The sequence below is a fragment of the Pongo abelii genome, chromosome X (assembly GCF_028885655.2).
Source record: "Pongo abelii isolate AG06213 chromosome X, NHGRI_mPonAbe1-v2.0_pri, whole genome shotgun sequence".
NCBI classification, from domain to species: domain Eukaryota; kingdom Metazoa; phylum Chordata; class Mammalia; order Primates; family Hominidae; genus Pongo; species Pongo abelii.
This window is the reverse complement of record NC_072008.2, coordinates 161,950,435-161,973,925: the sequence shown is the minus strand read 5'-3', so window position 1 is coordinate 161,973,925 and position 23,491 is coordinate 161,950,435. Positions and strand designations below refer to the sequence as shown.

The 23,491-nt window shown below is 38.2% G+C and overlaps 1 long non-coding RNA gene across 1 annotated transcript; it reads right to left on the bottom strand.

Annotated features, from left to right (window-relative positions):
• Positions 1-825: 825 nt before the first annotated feature.
• LOC129053110 (uncharacterized) lies at positions 826-8,898 on the bottom strand. Its single transcript, XR_008518226.1, has 3 exons — positions 8,545-8,898; positions 6,610-6,767; positions 826-1,147 (listed from the first exon to the last, which is right to left on the bottom strand). It is a non-coding gene; the product is annotated as an uncharacterized LOC129053110 (long non-coding RNA).
• Positions 8,899-23,491: the final 14,593 nt, after the last annotated feature.

The following is a 23,491-nucleotide window of genomic DNA, read 5'->3' as shown; positions in this document are numbered from 1 at the left end:
ACTCAAAAGAATTGAAAGCAAGTGTTAAAAGAAAAACTACACAACTTTTACAGAAATTGTCCATAGCAACACCATTCATACTAACCAAAAAGCTGAAACAATATCCATCATCTGATGAATGGATAAATAAAATGTTTGCATATCCATACAATGGAATATTATTCAGCAATGTAAAGGGATTAAGTATTGACACGTTATGACAGAGATAAACCTTGAAAACGTGCTAAATGAAAGAAGTTGTTCACAAAAGACCAGATACTGTTTAATTCCATTTATATGAAATATATAAACTAGGTAAATCCATAGAGATACAAAGTAGATCAGTGGTTGCCAGGGGCTGTATGTAGGGGAGAATGTCAAGTGACTGCTAATATGTACAGGATTTTGTGGGGAGGTGATAAAGATGTTATAAAATGTGATTATGGTAATGACTACACAAATTATTGAATTTTTATTTCAAAATTGGTGAATTTTATGGTACATAAATTATACCTCCAAAATATGCAAAAAATGAAATACAAGAAAAATTTGTTGGAGAAAATTTGCTATTTGAGATTGAGTAAAGAATATTAATGAAGAATGTTAAATGAATTCCCCTAGATTCTCTGCTACTATAATATTAACACTATAATTTAACTCTATAATTTAAATATCTAAATATAATGAAACAACTGACATCCAGAGATTGTGTTCCATTGCTGGATGAGTACTCATCTGAAAGTTCTTCACTGCCAGAAGGTCTAGGCAACCTTTCCAGTAGACTTAGACGATAATGTATATACCATTTTGAATTCTAAATTCCATTGAATTACCTATGTAGTCGATAGATTATCTGGAGGCATTGTCCTTGCATATAAAACTAGAGATTAAATTCACATAATTGTGTCAGAATTGAATAAATATTTTATACGAAAGTGTTCTGCAGGAGGTCAGTTTGGGCCCAAGTTTTTAAAGAAGGCAAGGAATAGAGAGAAAAGAATGTATTATTTAAATTAAATAGGGCTATTTAGCTATTCAATTTCCAATTATTCACCTTTAAGCAATCCTATTATGCTGAAGGTCTTCTGATGCTTACCATGTATATAATCAGATTGTGTAAAACACTCCACTGAGCCATGGTCTGTTTGTTGCAGCAGCATTATAGGCACTGAAATGAAAACAGTCAAGAGTAGAAAAATTGTCATGGGAACTGCAGTTACCCTTCACATGTCTGAGATGGTGAGAAAGCTGATATTTGGCAGATATTTATTTAAAGATCAATATATTGTGAGAGCCTGAATTAAAATAGTGTTAAAACCAAATTTAAAAATTACAGCATTATCACACCTATTTATTACATTCTGAGTATTGGGTAGGGTAATTGTCTAGGCATTATTCCAGAGAAGTGGAAGAAATAAATAAACTAATTAAATTGCAAGGCTCAGAAGTTAGGAGTGTACACTAAGTGCTAAGGACTCAAAATGGAAAATCATGAAAAGATTTGGGATTGAAGCAATTTCAAAAATTTCAAACTAAGGATTTGACAAATACCAAAATGGGTCTGGCCATTGTTTCAATTGGATGAAATGGTTCCTTCCTCTCAGTTTAGAAAAGTATGACAATTAGGCAGGAGAAGGAAATAAAGGGTATTCAATTAGGAAAAGAGGAAGTGAAATTGTCCCTGTTTGCAGATGACATGATTGTATATCTAGAAAACCCCATTGTCTCAGCCCAAAATCTCCTTAAGCTGATAAGCAACTTCAGCAAAGTCTCAGGATACAAAATCAATGTACAAAAATCACAAGCATTCTTATACACCAATAACAGACAGAGAGCCAAATCATGAGTGAACTCCCATTCACAATTGCTTCAAAGAGAATAAAATACCTAGGAATCCAACTTACAAGGGACGTGAAGGATCTCTTCAAGGAGAACTACAAACCACTGCTCAATGAAATATAAAAGGATACAAACAAATGGAAGAACATTCCATGCTCATGGGTAGGAAGAATCAATATCATGAAAATGGCCATACTGCCCAAGGTAATTTATAGATTCAATGCCATCCCCATCAAGCTACCAATGACTTTCTTCACAGAATTGGAAAAGACTACTTTAAAGTTCATATGGAACCAAAAAAGAGCCCGCATCACCAAGTCAATCCTAAGCCAAAAGAACAAAGCTGGAGGCATCACGCTACCTGACTTCAAACTATACTACAAGGCTACAGTAACCAAAACAGCATGGTACTGGTACCAAAACAGAGATATAGATCAATGGAACAGAACAGAGCCCTCAGAAATAACACCGCATATCTACAACTATCTGATCTTTGACAAACCTGAGAAAAACAAGAAATGGGGAAAGGATTCCCTATTTAATAAATGGTGCTGGGAAAACTGGCTAGCCATATGGAGAAAGCTGAAACTGGATCCCTTCCTTACACCTTATACAAAAATTAATTCAAGATGGATTAAAGACTTAAACATTAGACCTAAAACCCTAAAAACCCTAGAAGAAAACCTAGGCATTACCATTCAGGACATAGGCATGGGCAAGGACTTCATGTCTAAAACACCAAAAGCAATGGCAACAAAAGCCAAAATTGACAAATGGGATCTAATTAAACTCAAGAGCTTCTGCACAGCAAAAGAAACTACTATCAGAGTGAACAGGCAACCTACAAAATGGGAGAAAATTTTCGCAACCTACTCATCTGACAAAGGACTAGTATCCAGAACCTACAATGAACTCCAACAAATTTACAAGAAAAAAACAAACAACCCCATCAAAAAGTGGGCGAAGGACATGAACAGACATTTCTCAAAAGAAGACATTTATGCAGCCAAAAAACACATGAAAAATTGCTCACCATCACTGGCCATCAGAGAAATGCAAATCAAAACCACAATGAGATACCATCTCACACCAGTTAGAATGGCAATCATTAAAAAGTCAGGAAACAACAGGTGCTGGAGAGGATGTGGAGAAATAGGAACACTTACACTGTTGGTGGGACTGTAAACTAGTTCAACCCTTGTGGAAGTCAGTGTGGCGATTCCTCAGGGATCTAGAACTAGAAATACCATTTGACCCAGCCATCCCATTACTGGGCATATACCCAAAGGACTATAAATCATGCTGCTATAAAGACACATGCACATGTACGTTTATTGCGGCATTATTCACAATAGCAAAGACTTGGAACCAACCCAAATGTCCAACAATGATAGACTGGATTCAGAAAATGTGGCACATATACACCATGGAATACTACGCAGCCATAAAAAATGATGAGTTCATGTCCTTTGTAGGGACATGGATGAAATTGGAAATCATCATTCTCAGTAAACTATCACAAGACAAAAAACCAAACACCGCATGTTCTCACTCATAGACGGGAATTGAACAATGAGAACACATGGACACAGGAAGGGGAACATCACACTCTGGGGACTGTTGTGGGGTGGGGGGAGGAGGGAGGGATAGCATTAGGAGATATACCTAATGCTAAATGACGAGTTAATGGTGCAGCACACCAGCATGGCACATGTATACATATGTAACTAACCTGCACATTGTGCATATGTACCCTAAAACTTAAAGTATAATAATAATAAAATAAAATAAAATAAAGTATTGACATATTTTAAATCATAAAAATCAATCAAAACTTTTCTGTGATCTCACATTCCCCAGAGCTATGTCTCTCTTCCTCTTTGTAATAAAGAATAGTCCACATTTGTTTTCTTTGCTTGCTCACCTTCTACTTTCTCCTGAATCCATTGCAATCTGACTCTAAATTCTACCATACCACTGACTAAAGTCACAGGCCACAGTTTCATGTTACTTTGCCCCTTAACACTACTAGGTACAGTTGATCACAGATGACTGCACAACTCTGTGCATATACTGAAAATTATTGAATTTTTATTTTAAAATTGGTGTTTTATGGTACAAAAATATACAAAAATGAAATACAATAAAAATTGTTGGAGAAAGTTTGCTATTTGAGATTGAGTAAAGAAGATTAATGAAGGTTAAACGAATTACCCTAGACTCTCTGCTATTATAATATTAACTCCATAATTTAAATACCTAATTGTCTTTCTCTATGCTATCACACCACATTCTTCTCATTTTCTTCCTACTTTACTTGTCTCTCCTTTGTCCCCTTTGAAAGTTTCTTTTTCTCTGCAAGTCCCTTAAGTGATAATATTCCTTAGGATTTTGTCCTATTCCCTCTTCTTTTCCAACAGTTATCACCATCTTATATCCACCTATTATTTGGGGATTTCCCCCATTCTATGAATATTAGTGGGATAAATATAATCTACTTTTTAGGGCAAATGTTAGCATATTTTAAGATATATTAAGGGTAGATTTGACATCAAAAGCACAGGTAACGAAAGCAAAAATAAATAAATGAGACTATATCTAAAATGCTTCTGCACAGCAAAGGAAAAAAATCAACAAAATTAAGAGGCAACCTACAGAATGGGAGAAAATATTTGTGAACTGTGTATCTGATAAGGGGCTAATATCCAAAATATGTAAGGAACTCACATAACTCAATAACAGAAACCCCACAAAAAACTAACAACCCAATTAAACAATGGGCAAAGGACTTCGATAGACATTTTTCCAAATAAGATGTAAAATAGCCAAGAGGTATATGAAAAATGCACAAAATCAGTAATCATCAGAGAAACTCAAATTAAAACCACAGTGAGATCACTTCACACTCATTACAATGGCTATTATCAAGAGACAAGTGTTGGTGAGGATGCAGAGAAAAGGGAGTCCTTGTACATTGCTGATGGGAATATAAATTGATACAGTCTCTGTGGAAAACAGTAAGGAGTTTCCTCAAAATATTAAAAACAGAACTACCATATGATCCAGCAATCCCACTGCTGGGTATACATCCAAAGAAAATAAAACCAGAATCTCAAAAAGATATCTGCATTCCCATGTTCCTTGCACCATTTTTCACAATAGCCAAAATAAGGAAACCACCTTAAAGTTGACACAAGTTTATGGGTCTTTGTGACAACATGGATGAACCTAGAGGGTACTAGGCTAAATGAGTAATCCAGGCACAGAAAGAGAAATACCATATGATCTCATATGTGGAATCTAGAAAGGATTAACTTATAGAAGCAGAGAATAGAATAGTGTTTGCTGGGGACTGGAGAGTGGGGGAAATGGTGAGATGCCACATATGAAATCATATGGTCTTTCTCTTTCAGTTACAGGATGAATAAGTTCTGATGATCTAATGTACAGCATGGTAGCTGCAGTTAATATTTGAAATTTGGTAAGAGAGCAGATTATAAGTGTCCTTACACACTTAAATGCACTTAACACATGCACACACAACATGGTAACTATGATGATGACAGACATGTTAATAAATTTGATTGTGGTAATTATTTTACAAAGTATACATATATCAAATCTGTACACCTTGGATATATATGATTTTGTTTGTCAATTATACCTCAGTAATGCTGGAAAAAATGTAAGGGATAGCTATGTTGGGTTAGGTGGGACTTCAACATTTTAAGTCAGTGAAGAAGAGTGTATTTGGAAATTGAGACGTCACAGCTTAGATTATTTTGGATATTGCCAACTGTTTTGGCTGCCCAAAATATTAATCCCTTTCTATGAATGCAAAATTACCCCACCTCATGGGTTTTGGTGGGAAGCAAAATATACCTCCTACTACAAGGGATGAAAATTCTAGGTGCTAACTTGCCTAATCTCCATTACAGCTAGGGAGTGCACACATAACCTAAGCTCCCTCAATCAGATGTGTCTGTGCCAGACTGACTTGGAAACTAAAGATATAATAAGAAGATTTCTCTTTCTGGTGGCAGTGGTATAATCATTTTTCTAATCAGATTTTTTTTTTTTTTTTTTTTTTGAGACAGAGTCTCACTCTGTCGCCACGCTGGAGTGCAGTGGCGCGATCTTGGCTCACTGCAACCTCTGACTCCCTAGTTCAAGCGATTCTCCTGCCTCAGCCTCCTGAGTAGCTGGTATTACAGGCATGCATTGCCACGCCCAGCTAATTTTTGTATCTAATCAGAGAATTCTAAGGTGTGATTTGAGGCATTTTTCTTAGGTGTAGCTGAGCCAGGTTCTACATTCCCTTAAACAACTTCTATGAGATCTCTACTGTCCTTTTAATAAACTCCCTTTCTGTTCAGTCAGCCAGGATTGGCCTCTACTGCTTGCCCCTAACAACCCCAATTGATACAGCTCCTAGTATTTACCTCCAGCCCTGCCCTCACTCTGAGATATAAGCAAGATCATATCTCACATATCTCACAGGTTCCATACAGGATATCTCACAGTGGTTTGGCTCTATACCTGATATCTCACAGTTATGGAGCCAAACCACTTACTAGCCGTGTAACCTTGAGCACGTTACTTCTTTCTGAACCTTTGCTCTTGTATAAAATGAGAATTATATTAATACCTACCTCACAGGAATATTGTAATGGTCAAGTGAGAAACTTAAGTGTCAAAAACTGTAAACTGAATAATGCAATACAGTATTGTAAAATATAATTTATACTATTATAGTTTATTCTACAGTAATTTATTAAATGGTAGTGGTACCTTGTTTTTCTTACCACATGTGTGGGAGGCTTGTAACTGTTTCTTTACTCCTGGGAAACAAAGTTTCCCCAAAGTAGCTGTATCTGCAAACAATGTAGAGTTTTATTTCTTTTGACGTTGCCTCAATAGTCCTTGTAGAGCACCAGGAGCGAAGCACTCTGTTGGTAATGATTTGAAGAAACAAAAATAATTTGAGGGTTGGGAACTTGAAAGGGAGGCAAAATAGATAGCAGAACAAGAATTGATATTTCTGTAATGCAGGCTTGAGAGAGACAAAAAAGAAACTGATGCAAAATACTTTGAGGTCTCAAGGAAATAGAACTAAAAAGAGGATCTTGCAGTAAAAACAGTCTATTCAGGCTGCCATCACTGAAGCAAATGAATCAGGATATTGTTAACGTTTTTGTCACTTTGCTTGAGATGCAAATATCATGGAAGAAATACGTACTGGATTGGCCTGACTTGGCTAGCACACCCGCTCTTTGCCTAGGAGGGGGCCTGGTTCCTTTAGACCATATCCAAAGGAGATAATTCTCTACAAAGAAATTGAGGGTATAGGGATGACAGAAAAATAAATGCTGACAGCAACAACAAATGCACATGATTGTGAAATGGAAAAAGTAATCTTGTTTTTTTCTACCATGTCATACTGCCAGGCTTTAGTACCATGCCAGGTTGAGAATTGTTTTTTGGTGCAGAGAGACTGGCATCATAATATATCTTCCTTAGAAAGCAATGCCACAGTACCTCCAAGGTTACTGGCAAATATCAAATAATGATGAGTGTTGGGTTTTTGTCTTCTGAAATGAGTAAAACAAGTTCTCATAGTTTTTTGTACTTGAAAATGTACAGTACAATTTTTATTTATGAATGTTTTAAAAATTGCCAATTTTCTCCAAGTTCCTAATAGCTCAATTTTTTTACTGCTCTAAATATAGAGTTTAAAATGTGTTGTTTTAGATTTTTGGTAACCATACACATTTAGCAATTAAATATATTAGTGTTACCAAGTGACTTTGAAAAATACTGATTACTAAAATAAAAAAGAAATATTTTGAGTTTTAGCACTTAATTCCTTCTGTTGGTTATAGAAGAAGTAATTGAAATGTAGTTGAAGGAGCTAGATTGGAGGTATCTGCTATGCTCTATCACTAGGACAGAATTTCTCAACATCAGGGGCCATTTGGGGCCAAATAACTCTTAGTTACAGGGTGTTGTTCTGTGCATTGTAGGATGTTTAGAGTCATTTCTGGACTCTACCTACTAGATGCCTATAGCATTCCCTACCCCTCAGTTGTGACAGTCACATATATCTCCAGACACAGCCAACGACTTGGGGAGGGTATATAAAATCACTGCTGGTTGAGAACTACTGGACTAGAGGTAAAGCTACAAAATCCTGTGCATTGAGAAAAATATTTATGAAGATTTCCTCTTTATACTGAGGTTGAGGCAAATCAATAAGGGTTATTCAAAACTTTGTGGCCTAAGCATTCAAGAGATTTGTATCCTACAGATCATGAATATACCAGAAGCAGGAACTAATACAATGCAATAACAATTACAGGGCAGCATTGCCAAAAATGAGAAGGATTTAGGCCACAGACAGAAATTACATCACTGAGAATTCCATACAGACCCTGTATATTATAGCTAATGCTGAAGCACACTCCAGCAATAATGCTGTGATATAGTGTTGCATTATTAACTGAAAATAAGTGAGTATAACTGGGTTTTCCAATGGAATTCTTTTTTTTTTTGATGTTTATAAAAGCTTTATTTATAATTCCCAAAACTTAGAAGCAACCAAAATATTCTATAATAGGTAAAGGAATGAACTTTGGTATACCCAGGCAAGGGAATATTATTCAGCAACAAAAATAAATGAGCTATCAAGCCATGGAAAAACATGAAAGAAACTTAAACATCCATTACCATATGAAAGAAGCCAGTCTGAAAGAGCCACATACTGATTCCAACTATATGACATTCTGCAAAAGGCAAAACTATAGAGATAGTAAAAAGATCAATGGTTGCCAGAGTTCGGGGGGAGAAAGGGCTGGATGAATAGATAGATCCCAGGATAAGCTTAGGACAGTAAAACTACTAATGATACTGTAATGGTCCAATACATGGCATTACACATTTGTTGAAACTCATTGAACTGTACAGCATGAAGAGGGAACCCTAATATCAACTATGTACAAATGGACCATATTAATGCAAAATGTTAATAATAATAGAAATGTAGGGGTGAAAAAGGAATGTATGGGAATTCTCTGTACTTTCTGCACAATTTGCACAATTTTATCTGTAAATCTAATTTTTTTAAATAAAGCCTATTACAGAAAAATCAGAGGCAAAGTTAGAATTTGAACCCACGTCTATCTGATGTGAAAGAATACTCCAGGAAGGTGCCAAAAGGGCACTCAAACTTCAGCAAGATAGGAGTAAGATTCCTTTAGGTGGGAGATGGTGAAAAAACTGAATGGTTCCATCTTAATCTTAAAATTGCTCCCTTTCTTTTTTTTTTTTTCTTTTTATTATTACTATTATTATACTTTAGGCTCTATGGTACATGTGCGCAACGTGCAGGTAAGTTACATATGTATACATGTGCCATGCTGGTGCGCTGCACCCACCAACTCGTCATCTAGCATTAGGTATATCTCCCAATACTATCCCTCCCCCCTCCCCCCACCCCACAACAGTCCCCGAAGTGTGATGTTCCCCTTCCTGTGTCCATGTGTTCTCATTGTTCAATTCCCACCTATGAGTGAGAATATGCGGTGTTTGGTTTTTTGTTCTTGCAATAGTTTACTGAGAATGATCATTTCCAATTTCATCCATGTCCCTACAAAGGACGTGAACTCATCATTTTTTATGGCTGCATAGTATTCCATGGTGTATATGTGCCACATTTTCTGAATCCAGTCTATCATTGTTGGACATTTGGGTTGGTTCCAAGTCTTTGCTATTGTGAATAATGCCGCAATAAACATACGTGTACATGTGTCTTTATAGCAGCATGATTTATAATCCTTTGGGTATATACCCAGTAATGGGATGGCTGGGTCAAATGGAATTTCTAGTTCTAGATCCCTGAGGAATCGCCACACTGACTTCCACAAGGGTTGAACTAGTTTACAGTCCCACCAACAGTGTAAAAGTGTTCCTATTTCTCCACATCCTCTCCAGCACCTGTTGTTTCCTGACTTTTTAATGATTGCCATTCTAACTGGTGTCAGATGGTATCTCATTGTGGTTTTGATTTGCATTTCTCTCATGGCCAGTGATGGTGAGCATTTTTTCATGTGTTTTTTGGCTGCATAAATGTCTTCTTTTGAGAAGTGTCTGTTCATGTCCTTCGCCCACTTTTTGATGGGGTTGTTTGTTTTTTTCTTGTAAATTTGTTGGAGTTCATTGTAGATTCTGGATATTAGCCCTTTGTCAGATGAGTAGGTTGCGAAAATTTTCTCCCATTTTGTAGGTTGCCTGTTCACGCTGATGGTAGTTTCCTTTGCTGTGCAGAAGCTCTTGAGTTTAATTAGATCCCATTTGTCAATTTTGGCTTTTGTTGCCATTGCTTTTGGTGTTTTAGACATGAAGTCCTTGCCCATGCCTATGTCCTGAATGGTATTGCCTAGGTTTTCTTCTAGAATGTTAATTTTTTCTGTGGAACACACTTTAGGATGAGCTGGACTGGGAAGAAGCTACTGAGTTTGCACACTTAAGAACCAAGCAGTATTTTCTACCCACACTGTCTTGGGAAATAGCCCAGAAATACATATCAGGTGTAGCTCTCAAAAACAACATTTCTTTGGCCATGAACTAGCTGAGCAAGATTATATTCTTACTCATAATATAATTTTAACTAGTTAAGAATGTGTATATCATTATACACCAAGACAAAGCTAGTCTCATTACATTGCCCATATATTGAATATCATGGTGATCTGGACAATATTAGTCCATTATTTAAAGCTCAGTAAACCACTAACATTAAACAAATAATTTAAAAAACTTTATTGCAGGTCTTGCATGTCTCCCATTTCCAACATACTTGTGACTGGTCCATTTTTATTCATTACATCATATTTCTGTTTTCCCCTAAGAATTTGCCATAACTTGCAGAGAAAATTGCCAGGACAGATCTATTTCTGTGCTGAAGCCTTATCATGCCATTCTCACACATTGTCTTTATTTGGTAGTTCTCTAGGAAACAAGGCTGATACTTTAGCTTCCCTTTAAAATTCAACACTATATTCCAACATGTATATTTTTAAGCTGTCTGGAAGCATTGACAGTTTAAATTTCCTTAAAATGAGGATAAATATATCACAGAGTCAGTTGAACTTGCAGAAATCAATTTTCAGGATTACAATCCAAAAATCACAAAATGAGATATTACAGTGAAAGTGGCTCTTACTTTTGGGTAGATTTCAGATCTTTCCCTAATTATAAAATACAAAATACCTCTGTAACCAAGAGGTATTTTGTGTCTGTGGGTTATACAGCTTAAGGTATTATGCATTGATTTAAAAATTACTAAACATGAAAACACAGACATAGCACTTAGAAATGAGTCCACAAACTATGCAGGACTACAATCCTTTTTGATAAATCCCCTCTTAATTGTAAATACCTCTGTGAAACTTGCCTGGTCTACACTTATAAGACACAAGAAGCTACTTATATGTCTCAGGACATGGGTCTGGTCCAAATACTCAACTATTCACAGATATCGGATACCAGTGTTGGTCCTGGCACTCATCCATGAGTTCCTTGAGAAGAGGAGAGGAGAGGAGAGGAGAGGAGAGGAGAGGAGAGGAGAGGAGAGGAGAGGAGAAGAGAAGAGAGGAGAAGAGAAGAGGAGAGGAGATTACAAAATAAAAATGTGATGTGCACATTAATGTGTTATCATTTCCACCAATGAATTTTACAACTTTTCAATAAAATGTTTCTTTTTACTCTGACATCTAGAAGTTCCATTCAATGAACACTGAAAAGATATAGACAGATTGATGATAGCTAGATAGATAGATTAGACATGAAAAATTAAAACCGTGAATTATAGCCCTGTCATTTACTTGCTCTATGACTATTAAAAAATTATATCCACAAAATTTTATTTCTTTATGTTTCATGGAGATAGTAATTCCCAGCACAAGTTAAGCAAAAAACTATGTTCAAATTCAATTACTACAGAAATCAAAGCTTTTACTATATGGACAAGCTGAGTACTCTGGCTCTGGAAATGATTAGGAATAACACATAGGCCAATAATATTTATGGCTCATTAAAATAGGAGAGGGCACACTGAATGGCAAGAAGAAAATCAAGAGACATGGAAACATGGAAGCCAAGGGAATTGAGAGTTTAAAAAAAGGTAGACTGGTAGGCTGTGTCAAATAATCCTAAGGAGTTAGATCAGATAAAGACATCAAAGTGTACATCAGATTTAACAACATGGACATCATTAATGACCTCAGTGAAGCTGGTGGTGTCAGAAATAAGACTGAGTGAATTTCTATTGAGAAAGTAAATATGGAGAGTGTGTTTTTTTAAACAGAATAAGACAAAATAATAGGCCAGTCAGAAAGCTATATATTTAGTTTCTATTAGAGACTGATCTACCAGCTTTCCAACTGGTAGATCCCTTAGTCCAGCTCCCATCTAGGTCGTTAATGGCCTCTGTCACTTACTAGCCATGGAGCTATAGAAGAATCAGTTCACCCACCTGATTCTGTTTCCTCATCCTTAAAATGGTTTAAAAAATAGCAACTACTTCATAGAGTTATTATGTAGATTATGGCTAGAATGCTTATGCTGTGCCAAGCAACGTACCTGGCACATAGTAGCTATTTAATAAACGTCAGCTATTATTATAAGAGAGGAAAGAAATTGGCCAAATTAAGATCATGTAACTAAGATCAAAATTCTCCTAATCCAAATGGTGTAGGAAAACCATCTAGGATTAATTTCTTTATTTTTTATTTACCTTGTCCTGGTAGTTACATATCCAATCTGTTCCTTTCTCAAATAAAATCAGTGTATTTTACTTTTGAATGTAGAGTTATCGATACCCTTACTCTCTGAGAAGCTGCATCTTACCTGTCTAGTTGTGACTGACACACAGTTGGCATTTTCACTGGTCCTACCAATTGGAGTTGGGCAAAAGTTTTCCTTGGAGACTTTATGACCATAAAAAGCAGAAGGGATTTCTGCCTTCATTTCTTTATGTACCCAGTAGTCATTCAGGAGCAGGTTGTTCAGTTTCCATGTAGTTGAGTGGTTTTGAGTGAGTTTCTTAATCCTGAGTTCTAGTTTGATTGCACTGTGGTCTGAGAGACAGTTTGTTATAATTTCTGTTCTTTTACATTTGCTTAGGAGTGCTTTACTTCCAACTATGTGGTCAATTTTGGAATAAATGCGATGTGGTGCTGAGAAGAACGTATATTCTGTTGATTTGGGGTGGAGAGTTCTGTAGATGTCTATTAGGTCCGCTTGGTGCAGAGCTGAGTTCAATTCCTGGATATACTTGTTAACATTCTGTCCCATTGATCTGTCTAATGTTGACAGTTGGGTGTTAAAGTCTCCCATTATTATTGTGTGGGAATCTAAGTCTCTTTGTAGGTTTCTAAGGACTTGTTTTATGAATCTGGGTACTCCTGTATTGGGTGCATATATATTTAGGATAGTTAGCTCTTCCTGTTGAATTGATCCCTTTACCATTATGTAATGGCCTTCTTTGTCTCTTTTGATCTTTGCTGATTTAAAGTCTGTTTTATCAGAGACTAGGATTGCAACCCCTGCCTTTTTTCATTTTTCTTTGAAACCAATGAGAACAAAGACACAACATACCAGAATCTCTGGGACACATTTAAGGCAGTGTGTAGAAGGAAATTTATAGCAGTAAACACCAACAAGAAAAAGCAGGAAAGATTGAAAATTGACACTCTAACATCACAATTAAAAGAACTAGAGAAGCAAGAGCAAACACATTCAAAAGCTAGTAGAAGGCAAGAAATAACTAAGATCAGAGCAGAACTGAAGGAGATAGAGACACAAAAAACCCTTCAAAAAATCAATGAATCCAGGAGCTGGTTTTTCAAAAAGATCAACAAAACTGAGAGACTGCTAGCAAGAATAATAAAGAAGAAAAGAGAGAAGAATCAAATAGATGCAATAAAAAATGATAAAGGGGATATCACCACCGATCCCACAGAAATACAAACTACCATCAGAGAATACTATAAACACCTGTACGCGAATAAACTAGAAAATCTAGAAGAAATGGATAAATTCCTTAACACATACACCCTCCCAAGACTAAACCAGGAAGAAGTTGAATCCCTGAATAGACCAATAACAGGCTCTGAAATTGAGGTAATAATTAATAGCCTACAACCAAGAAAAGTCCAGGACCAGATGGATTCACAGCCGAATTCTACCAGAGGTACAAGGAGGAGCTGGAACCATTCCTTCTGAAACTATTCCAATCAATAGAGAAAGAGGGAATCCTCCCTAACTCACCTTATGAAGCCAGCATCATACCGATACCAAAGCCTGGCAGAGACACAACAAAAAAAGAGAATTTTAGACCAATATCCCTGATGAACATGGATGCAAAAATCCTCAGTAAAATACTGGCAAACCGAATCCAGCAGCACATCAAAAAGGTTATCCGCCATGATCAAGTGGGCTTTATCCCTGGGATGCAAGGTTGGTTCAACACACACAAATCAATAAACGTAATCCAGCATATAAACAGAACCAAAGACAAAAACCACATGATTATCTCAATAGATGCAGAAAAGGCCTTTGACAAAATTCAACAGCCTTCATGCTAAAAACTCTCAATAAATTAGGTATTGATGGGACGGATCTCAAAATAATAAGAGCTATTTATGACAAACCCACAGCCAATATCACACTGAATGAGCAAAAACTGGAAGCATTCCCTTTGAAAACCAGCACAAGACAGGGATGCCCTCTCTCACCACTCCTATTCAACATAGTGTTGGAAGTTCTGGCCAGGGCAATCAGGCAGGAGAAAGAAATAAAGGGTATTCAATTAGGAAAAGAGGAAGTCAAATTGCCCTGTTTGCAGATGACATGATTGTATATTTAGAAAACCCCATCATCTGAGCCCAAAATCTCCTTAAGCTGATAAGCAACTTCAGCAAAGTCTTAGGATACAAAATCAATGTGCAAAAATCACAAGCATTCTTATACACCAATAACAGACAGAGAACCAAATCATGAGTGAATTCCCATTCACAATTGCTTCAAAGAGAATAAAATACCTAGGAATCCAACTTACAAGGAATGTGAAGGACCTCTTCAAGGAGAACTACAAACCACTGCTCAATGAAATAAAAGAGGACACAAACAAATGGAAGAACACTCCACGCTCATGGATAGGAAGAATCAATATCGTGAAAATGGCCATACTGCCCAAGGTAATTTATAGATTCAGTGCCATCCCCATCAAGCTACCAATGACTTTCTTCACAGAATTGGAAAAAATTATTTTAAAGTTCATATGGAACCAAAAAAGAGCCCACATTGCCAAGTCAATCCTAAGCCAAAAGAACAAAGCTGGAGGCATCACACTACCTGACTTCAAACTATACTACAAGGCTACAGTAACCAAAACAGCATGGTACTGGTACCAAAACAGAGATATAGATCAATGGAACAGAACAGAGCCCTCAGAAATAATACCACACATCTATAACCATCTGATCTTTGACAAACCTGACAGAAACAAGAAATGAGGAAAGGATTCCCTATTTAATAAATGGTGCTGGGAAAACTGGCTAGCCATATGTAGAAAGCTGAAACTGGATCCCTTCCTTACACCTTATACAAAAATTAATTCAAGATGGATTAAAGACTTAAATGTTAGACCTAAAACCATAAAAACCCTAGAAGAAAACCTAGGCAATACCATTCAGGACATAGGCATGGCGAAGGACTTCTTGACTAAAACACCAAAAGCAATGGCAACGAAAGCCAAAATTGACAAATGGGATCTAATTAAACTGAAGAGCTTCTGCACAGCAAAAGAAACTACCATCAGAGTGAACAGGCAACCTACAAAATGAGAGAAAATTTTTGCAATCTATTCATCTGACAAAGGGCTAATATCCAGAATCTACAAAGAACTCAAACAAATTTACAAGAAAAAAAACAACCCCATCAAAAAGTGGGTGAAGGATATGAACAGACACTTCTCAAAAGAAGATATTTATGCAGCCAAAAGACACATGAAAAAATGCTCATCGTCACTAGTCATCAGAGAAATGCAAATCAAAACCACAATGAGATATCATCTCACACCAGTTAGAATGGCGATCATTAAAAAGTCAGGAAACAACAGGTGCTGGAGAGAATGTGGAGAAATAGGAACACTTTTACACTATTGGTGGGACTGTAAACTAGTTCAACCATTGTGGAAGTCAGTGTGGTGATTCCTCAGGGATCTAGAACTAGAAATACCATTTGACCCAGCCATCCCATTACTGGGTATATACCCAAAGGATTATAAATCATGCTGCTATAAAGACACATGCACACATATGTTTATAGAGGCACTATTCACAATAGCAAAGACTTGGAACCAACCCAGATGTCCAACAACGATAGACTGGATTCAGAAAATGTGGCACATATACACCATGGAATACTATGCAGCCATAAAAAAGATGAGTTCCTGTCCTTTGTAGGGACATGGATGAAACTGAAAACCATCATTCTCAGCAAACTATCGCAAGGACAAAAAACCAAACACCGCATGTTCTCACTCATAGGTGGGAATTGAACAATGAGAACACATGGACACAGGAAGGGGAACATCACACACCGGGGACTGTTGTGGGGTGGGGGGAGGGGGGAGGGATAGCATTAGGAGATATAGCTAATGCTAAATGACGAGTTAATGGGTGCAGCACACCAACATGGCACATGTATACATATGTAGCAAACCTGCACATTGTGCACATGTACCCTAGAACTTAAAGTATAATAATCATAAAAAAAGTGGAAGGGATAATGATAGATGCCTTTTGTGGGTAGATGATTCCCAGTTGCTCTCCATAGCATTCATGAGCTATATGTTTCTTCAGGACCTTCTTTAGTTAGGCTGGGGGAATGTTGGAGGTAGATAATGGAGAAGAATACTGTATAACTCCCAAAGTACTTCTAGACTCTTTTTTTTTTTCCACTGTGATAGTTGAGCAGTTTTATATCTGGAGACTTCAGAATATTCTTTTTTTAAAATTATTATTATACTTTAAGTTTTAGGGTACATGTGTACAATGTGCAGGTTAGTTACATATGTATACATGTGCCATGCTGGTGTGCTGCACCCATTAACTCGTCATTTAGCATTAGGTATATCTCCTAATGCTATCCCTCCCCCCTCCCCCCACCCCACAACAGTCCCCAGAGTGTGATGTTCCCCTTCCTGTGTCCATGTGTTCTCATTGTTCAATTCCCACCTATGAGTGAGAATATGCAGTGTTTGGTTTTTTGTTCTTGCGATAGTTTACTGAGAATGATGATTTCCAATTTCATCCATGTCCCTACAAAGGACATGAACTCATCCTTTTTTATGGCTGCATAGTATTCCATGGTGTATATGTGCCACATTTTCTGAATCCAGTCTATCATTGTTGGACATTTGGGTTGGTTCCAAGTCTTTGCTATTGTGAATAGTGCCACAATAAACATACGTGTACATGTGTCTTTATAGCAGCATGATTTATAGTCCTTTGGGTATATGCCCAGTAATGGGATGGCTGGGTCAAATGGAATTTCTAGTTCTAGATCCCTGAGGAATCACCACACTGACTTCCACAAGGGTTGAACTAGTTTACAGTCCCACCAACAGTGTAAAAGTGTTCCTATTTCTCCACATCCTCTCCAGCTCCTGTTGTTTCCTGACTTTTTAATGATTGCCATTCTAACTGGTGTGAGATGGTATCTTATTGTGGTTTTGATTTGCATTTCTCTGATGGGCAGTGATGGTGAGCATTTTTTCATGTGTTTTTTGGCTGCATAAATGTCTTCTTTTGAGAAGTGTCTGTTCATGTTCTTTGCCCACTTTTTGATGGGGTTGTTTGTTTTTTTCTTGTAAATTTGTTTGAGTTCATTGTAGATTCTGGATATTAGCCCTTTGTCAGATGAGTAGGTTGTGAAAATTTTCTCCCATTTTGTAGGTTGCCTGTTCACTCTGATAGTAGTTTCTTTTGCTGTGCAGAAGCTCTTTAGTTTAATTAGATCCCATTTGTCAATTTTGGCTTTTGTTGCCATTGCTTTTGTTTAACCCTGCTAAATCCCCATACAGTGCCTAAGTATCTTTTATAGATTCCCAGTAATCAGTCATCTAGAATCTTCCTAAACACTTTTAATAATAGGGTATATTTGTTATGTGGCTGTTGAATAGTTATATTGGTTAAATGTGTTTCCTCATGTTGAATGAATTCCTGGTCTCCATGTTGCAACTTCTGCCTATTAATTCTACTTCCATCACTAGAAGTTATTTAAAAAAACCAGGTCTGAATCCTCTTTTTCATAATACTCTATTAGGTATTTAAGGACAGTGACTTTCTTGCACTAGAAAACAAATTTTCTCAACCTAATTTGAGAAACTTCCTAATTTCCAAACTTCTCACTATACTTTAAAATCTCATATGAACCATGTCTAGCTTGACAATAAATTTCTTAAAGTATTAGAAACAACACCAGATAGAGTCTGAATGAAATAGAGAATAATGTGATTTCTAGAAGTCACCTTTTACTTCTAGTTTGAAAACGAGCATACTATACTATTATTGCCTATCTTATGAGACTGTGTCAGACACTTTATTGAGTACCCAGTATTTATTTCTATCTTTCTTTACTAATAGGAGCCTTAATTTTGTTTGTGGTAATAATGTACTCAACCCCAGTTGAGACACTTGCTTTTTCAGGCTCTTTTTAAGCTAGAGCAGCCATGTGACACATATATCTACCTTTTGCATGCCATGATATCGCAAAGGTTACTATAAATCCTTATCTTTTGCTTCTGCCTCTCCTCTTCCCTCCAAGTGAATCTACTAATATTCATCTGTCTTCCTGAACTTCTACTAGCAAAATCCATCCTACCCAAATTTCTCATCCAATTCTGACAGAGGAAGTATATAGGCAGCCTACTATTCTAAGCTTATTGCAAGGCTTATCTCATTTAATCCTCAAAAATACCCTATGAGCTCAGTAAAATTATTATCCACATTTTTCAAAAGAAAAGCAATGAGGATCAGAAAGCTGAAGATACTAGAGAGTAAGTAGTAAAGCTAGTATTTAAACATAGTTCAACATGTTTTTAACCCCTGCCCTGAGGTCCTCTTACTAACAGTCTTTTGTCAGAGGGGCCAAGATGGCTAATTAGAAGCAGCTGTGGCCCGCCGCACTCAGAGGAATGAAAGAGGCAAGTGAATACAGCACTTTCAACTGAAATATCCAGGTTCTTGCACTGGACTGATTAGGACAACTCGACCCACGGAGCACAAAGATAAGCAGGGTGGGGAAATGGCTCACTCAGGAGCGACACTCAGCCAAGAGAACCCCCAAACCCAGCCAAGGGAAGCAGTGAGTGATTGTGCAACCCCTGGAAACCACGTTCTTCCCATGTATCTTTGCAATTTGCTGATCAGGAGATCCCCTTGTGAGCCCACCAGGGCCTTGGGGCTGACACACAGAGTTGTCTGGAGTCTTGGCAGAGCAGATGCTCAGGCACACAAAGAGACCCAGTAGCATTACATACTACAGCCCCGGGATCCCCAACATAGATGTCTGCAACTCATGCAGGGCAAGAGAGCTGCACATACCCCTAGGAAGGGGGTGGAACCCAGGGAGCCGAGCAGCATTGTTCTGTGGGCCACACTTTCATGGCACCTCACAAGATAAGACCCACTGGCTTGGAATTCCAGCCAGCTACCAGCAACAAGGTGGAGCCTGCCTGAGGCTGGACAGAGCCCCCTGTGGGCAGGGGGAGGGGTGGGTACCATCTCTGCTCTTTGGTCAACTCAGCTGTTGCAGCCTGCAGGCTTTGGAGAATCCAAATGGTCCAGACAGGAAGGGTCCCTCCATTGCCATATTGTGGCCAAACTGCTTCTTTAAGTGGGCCCAATCCATTCCTCCTCACTGGGCAGAACCTCCCAGCTGGGACTTCTGGCCATGCCTGCTTGCACATATTATGGACAGAGCTCTAAACTATCTCTAGGATGGAGTGCCCTGAGGAGAGGAGGGCCGCCACCTGGGTTGGTTGGACAACTCAGCCGTTTCAGCCTGCAAGCTTTGGAGAGTCCAAGCCAATGGGGACAGAGGTGGTTCCCCACCGTGACACAGCTGTTTTGTTGAGGTGTGGCCAGACTGCTTCTTTAAGTGGGACCCCAATCCACTCCTCCTCATGGGGCAGATCCTCCCAGCAGGATCCTCCAAGCCAGGGCCTCTGGCCACCCCCACCCATGTTCTATGGGGCCAACAGAGCTCTAATTTCTCCCTGAGACAGAGTGCCTGAGGGGCAAGGCAGGTCGCCACCTGAGATATTCGGGCTTCTTAGCCAGTCCAGCTCTGGGCCATGGAAAGGCCAAACCAGACGGGGGCTGAAAGGATCCCCAACACAGCACAGCTGCTCTACCACAAAGCAGCCAGACTGCTTCTTTAACTGGGTCCCTGATCCTGTTCCCCCTGACTGGGTGAGAACCAAATGGGGTCTCTAGCCACCTCCTACAGACCTGTTGCAGCCAGCAATAAATCAGTAGCCCTCTGGGATGGAGCTTCCAGAGAAAGGGGCAGACTGCCATCTTTGCTGTTTTACAGTCTTCACTGGTGACACCTCCAGGTATTGGAATAACTGAGGCAAGTAGGGTCTGGAGTGAACCCCCAGCAAATAGCAGCAGCCCTACAGAAGACTGGCTAGACCATTAAAAGAAAAACAAACAGAAAACAACAACAACAACAACAAAAGTCCCCCACAAAGTCCCCATCCAAAGGTCAGCAACCTCAAAGATTGAAGGTAGTAAGCCCCCAAAGATGAGAAAGAATCAATACAAAAATGCAGAAAACTCAAAAAGTCAGAGTGCCCCTTTTCCTCCAAATGACTGCAGTGCCTCTCCAGCAAGGACTCAGAACTGGACTGAGGCTGGGATGGCTGAAATGACAGAAGTAAGCTTCAGAAGGTGCGTAATAATGAACTTTGCTGAGCTAAAGGAGCATGTTGTAACCCAATGCAAAGAGCTAAGAATTAAGATAAAACAATACAGGAGCTGATAGCCAAATTAGTCAGCATAGAGAGGAACATAACTGACCTGTTAGAACTGAAAAACACACTACAAGAACTTCACAATGCAATCACAAGTATTAATAGCAGAATAGACCAAGCAGATTATTCTCAGATCTTGAAGACTATTTTTTTTCTGAAATAAGGCAGGGAGACAAGAATAGAGAACAAAGAATGAAAAGGAATAAACAAAACCTTTGAGAAATGGGATTATGTAAAGAGACCAAACCTTTGACTGATTGGGGTACCTGAAAGAGATGAGGAGAATAGAACCGAGTTGGAAAACATACTTCAGGATATCATCCAGGAAAAATTCCCCAACCTAGCAAGACAGGCCAACATTCAAATTCAGAAAATGCACAGAACCCCAGTAAGATATTTCATGATAAGATCATCCCCATGACACATAATCATCAGATTCTTCAAGGTTGCAATGCAAGAAAAAATGTTAAGGGCAGCTAGAGAGAAAATCCAGGTCACCTACAAAGGGAAGCCCTTCAGACTAACAGCAGACCTCTCAGTGGAAACCCCATAAGCCAGGAGACATTAGGGGACAATATTCAACATTCTTAAAGAAAAGAATTTCCATCCCAGAATTTCCTATCCAGCCAAACTAAGCTTCATAAGCAAAGAAATAAGATCTTTTTTGGACAAGCAAATGCTGAGGGAATTTGTTACCACCAGATCTGCCTTACAAGACCTCCAGAAGGAAGTACTAAATATGGAAAGGAAAGACCATTACCAGTCACTCCAAAACCACATTGAAGTACACAGACCAGTGACACTAAAAGCAACCATGTAAACAAGTCTGCAAAATAACTAGCTAACATCATAATGACAGGATAAAATCCACACATAACAATACTAACCTTAAATGTAAATGGGCTAAATGTCCCAATTAAATGATACAGAATGGCAAGCTGGTTAAAGAACCAAGACCCATTGGTATGCGGTCTTCAAGAGAACCATCTCACATGCAATAACACACATATACTCAAAATAAAGGGATGGAGGAAAATTTACCAAGCAAATGGAAAATAGAAAAAGGCAGTGGTTGCAATTCTACTTTCTGACAAAACAGACTTTAAACCAACAAAAATCAAAAAAGAAAAAGAAGGGCATTACATAATGGTAAAAGGTTCAATTCAACAAGAAGAGCTAACTATCCTAAATATATATGCACCCAATATAGGAGCACTGAGATTCATAAAGCAAGTTCTTAGAGACATTCAAAGAGACTTAGACTCCCATACAATAATAGTAGGAGACTGTAACATCCCACTGACAATACTAGACAGATCATTGAAACAGAAAATTAACAAAGTATTCAGGACCTTAACTCAGCTCTGGATCAACTGGACTTGATAGATATTTATAGAACTCTCCACCCAAAAACAACAGAAAATACATTCTTCTCATCGCCACATGTCACTTACTCTAAAATCGACCACATAAAGTAAAACACTCCTCAGCAAAGGCAAACGAACTGAAATCATAGCAGTCTGGCGTCTCCCCTCTCACCCATGCTTCCTCTCTTGTCATGTGATCTCTTGCACGAATTGGCTCTCCTTCCCCTTCCACCATAAATGGAAGCAGCCTCAGGCCCCCAGCAGAAGCAGATGTTGCCAACTTGCTTCTTGTACAGCCTGCAGAACCATGAGCCAAAGAAACATCTTTCTTTGTAAATTACCAAGCGTCAGGTATTCCTTTATAGTAACACTAATGGACTAAGACAAGTAATAATAAGATGGAAGAGCTAAAAAACACAATGGGCTTTCAACCGGGCCATACTAACAAGATATAAAACACAGCCTAAACAAGTTACAGGTGATTAAACAGTAAGTGAACAGATTACTAGAACAAAAGTCAACATTAATAGAGGAAGATAATAGAATGCAGATTCTCTACAATATACACCATGTTCATAAAAGAAAATGTGACACAAAAAAAAGCAATCACTAGGAATCAACAAAAAAATGCTCCAGATGTTAAATTTCTATGCTCCAGATGTTAAATTTAAAAGAAAACAATGATAAAGTAGTTAGTATAAATAGTTTAAATAACTAAAAAAGGAGCGATGATATCAGGAAGACAGCAAGCTAGGTGGTGCTAACCTTCATCCTCTCACAAAAACAACAATTTAACAACTATTCATGGATGAAAATAGCTCTGGGACAGTTCTGGGGTACAATTAAAAAGGAACAGTAGCCAAGTGAAGCACAAAAATCAAGGATGGCTGCATAGAAAAAGGTAGGAAATATTTTACCCCTGGCTGGAAAAGCTCAGTTCCAAGAGGAATCTCCTTGGCTATGAGTTCCCACTGCAGAGAATCAGAAGAGCAGGAGGACCCCAGCAATCTTTGCCATTGAGGACCCCAGAAGTCCTTGTGACCACCATAGACCCCTAAACAGCCTTCTGCTAGAGAGGACCCCTGCAGTCTTTGCAAATGTAAAACTCAGTTGATGGAGCCTCCTGGATCTCAAGTTACTGTGGCTCCCAAAGCCAGAGCAACCAAATCCCCCTCACCTGGACGATTCCACTGTGGGCCCC